We start from the raw sequence: 3,323 nt of genomic DNA, 5'->3' as shown, positions 1-3,323 counted from the left end.
AAGCAAAAAATCCCCAAATTATTTCAGGCTCATAGCTATTAGCATGCGATTGAGAAATGCAAGTTTGTTTGCTCTTACAATCTCAGCTCTCTTTGCTCTCACAGAGTTTTGGAGAGGGTAATTTAAAAGCAAGATAGGATACAACTGTGCAAGCACATTTATGCAGAGGTCTATTTCTTTTTCATTGCATTGTTTACCCTAGACACCCTAGAGAACCAAAACCAGTGATATACTTGTGTCAAAATGCTTGTGTACAACAGGAGAATGGTGTACTTGCAGCTTATGGCCTCTGTGTACCACCCAGATTCACTCTGATGGCAAGCACTGGTGGTCAGGATGTGGTTCTTCCCTCAGGCCCTCCTGTGTGGACTTTCTACCAGTGTTTTCAAAGAAAAGCCAGCCAACAGTAATGCAGACAGACAGACATACAGAGCTGCTATCTTAGTGTCACATGCTAGAGGGAACACCCCAGCCACAGAAGTCCTTGCGCAAGGCCTTGGCATGATAATCATGGCTAAGAGAAGTATTTGCACAATGTCCAGTTACTATTTAATCCAACACCTAGGGCAAAATGTCAGGCTATTGTCTTGCAAAAGTGCAGAGTGATGTCAAGGGCTGTAAAATTTCTTATACAAGCTTTCTCAATTCAGGCTCAGAAAAACACAAATAAAAACATGACTCATATTCTGACAGAGCAGCTGAGGCTCAGCCTCCACTTTGGGCAGCACCTGAGCAGGTATGTTCCTTCATATTCCTGTCCCTCTCATCTTGATTAGGCAGGTCTCCTTCCAAAATAAAAGCCAATAATTTTGCTCACTATATAAGAAACAAGGGCTGGGGAACCTGTTTCTTTCTCCACTCTACTTTAAAACATATCTCCAATGGTTAGCCCACAGGCAACAGGCACAGCTTCACTTTGAAACGTGTTCACACTGACAGGAGTACAAACAAAATATGGATTCATGGATTTTCTTACAGTTATTCAGTAAGCCTAGAAATCTCTAGGGCATTTCTTAAATACACACAAATTATATGTGCAGGTGCCCCCAGGGGACTGGAAAGGAATACAAATATCTCCTAGACAGTGAATTCTGAGGTATTTAGTCCTTGTATGGGCAAACAGCAAAGGAAAGCTCCTTGTACTAGGACAGCCACAGTTCACATAATCATCTCCCACTGTCACTCCTCCCTGCACAGAGTCTTCATTTTCCTGAGAGTATTATGCTCCTTAGCAGCATTTTGATTGCTTTACGCATCAACACTTTGTATCACCTGGAGTTTCATCTGAACCAAAGCTGCTTGCACCTGGAAGTCATTCCCATCAGAGGAGGATCAGAGCCACAGAGCAGAGACTACAGTAGAGAGCAATTTCTAGAGAGCAAGTCATTCCGTCCCAGACTAAAATCGGAGAGACTACAGCCTTGAAATTGCCATTTCTCTCCACCAGCTTCCTTTAATGCTTCTGGCAACTAGCGCCCCATCTGCAGGAGAGAAACAGCTCTAATGGGAGCTAATTGGTCCCAGTTGCTTCAGGGCTTGCAGAGAAGTTCACTGACACAGGCCAACACTGCATGAGCAGATGTGCCTGATGGTTCATGTTGGCTCAGGATGATGTGGCAGTACAGAGCAGGCAGTACAGGAGTCAGTCACACAGTCCACCACTAGCCAGAGCATCTGACAGAGACATTGCACACACTTTCTCTTTACATCCCAGCGTTATGTTGCCACAGAAGGACAGACAGCCAATACCTGGTCCAACTCAGAGTCTGCTGGTACAAAAGAAATCATCCCGCTCTTATGGCATATTTAAAACATATGATTGAGGGTTTCTTTAGGAAATCAACACCCTGTGTCATTATGCCCGAGTGGATTGGCTGAAGAGTCACAGTGTTAAATTTGATGTAGCATTGGAATATGGCTTCATCATGAACTGATTCTACCTCAGGTCTTGTCTCAGATGTATCATCTATTTTCTGGAGTATCAAATTCAGCATTTAAAAGGAGTTTCAGTAAGAAAGGATGGTGCCAGCAGAGGTCAGTGCATCACCATACTCAACCTCTTCTATCTTATCGGGTTAAAAAAAGTTCAACTTAAGAGATCATGGGGCATTTTTAAGGGGGAAGTGATTTTAAAAATATTTATAAGTAACATGTTTGAAGAGGAATCATCCTAATTACTAGCTCATCCTGAGAATTATAATAGAGGAAGAATGAACAACAAAACTCCCTACTATTAAAAAAAAAAAAAAAAAAAGAGAACTTTTATGAATCTAGCACTTTTTGACATCAGTTTCTCCCTTATCCCTCAACTACGTAAACATTTAAAGCAGATGCTGAAAATAAATGAGAAGTTTATAAAATTATCCTATATGGTTTTAATTATAAGAAAAGTCACTAACATGCCAGGAGATGTCCCTTATGAACTTCAGTTCACCCTAAAACACTGTCTTTGGGTCAGCAATCAACTGTATATGGAAATGAGTGGTTGAAATGGAAAAAGCCAACTGTTAAACAGGAAGTTTGTTATCTGCTCTATTGGGAAGTCCGTAGTGTAGAAAATAGCAACTCATTCTCTGTGACCTGCTTCTTATGGAAAACCAAGAGCAAATTCCTAGGATAGCCACCCTAAAACTGCCCTGGCAGCTTTGATGCCTGCATGCCAAGCAGAGATCACCTACACTGAAGAAGTGGTAAGGAGCTGACTCATGTTACTCCCACTCACTCTTGTGAAAGTAGATGCAAACAGACCTCATTGGCATTGGCATTGGCAGAGTGGGAGAATGCAGCAACATTAGCAGCAGATAGAGCAGGAAAGATGGAGTCTGAAGGGCTTGCTATCAGCTTTCCTGGGCACTAACTTTTGCCTTCCCCTCTCTCAGTTACTCCCACTAATTCCAATTACTGCCATGCCCATTCACCAAAACCCACCAGGTGTTAGTGGAGTATGAGGCAGCAGATGGGGCTGTGCTGGGGGTCCTCAAATCTGCTAAAGAGTACTTAAACAATCTGGTGTGTGCATCAGTTACCCAAGAGTGTTGACATGGTAACACTGATGTCTTTCCAGCTCTTCCAGGAAGATGGTCCTTGTGTATCTGTACAAAGTTTTTTCTAACAGGGTGTGCTCAGGGAAAGTTGTGGTGATAGGACAAGGAGTGAGGGGCACAAATTGAAAGAGTGGGAGATTAGGTTAGATATTAAGAAGAAATTCTTTACCATGAGTATGGTGAGACACTGGAACAGGTTGCCCAGGGAGGCTGTGAATGCCCCTACACTGTCAGTGCTTAAGTCCAGGTTGGATAAAGCTTTGAGCAACCTGGTCTAGT

This window comes from Zosterops lateralis, assembly GCF_965231275.1.
Source record: "Zosterops lateralis genome assembly, chromosome: 2".
Lineage (NCBI taxonomy): Eukaryota > Metazoa > Chordata > Aves > Passeriformes > Zosteropidae > Zosterops > Zosterops lateralis.
The sequence above is the reverse complement of the archived record's forward strand: the minus strand, read 5'-3'. Positions refer to the sequence as shown.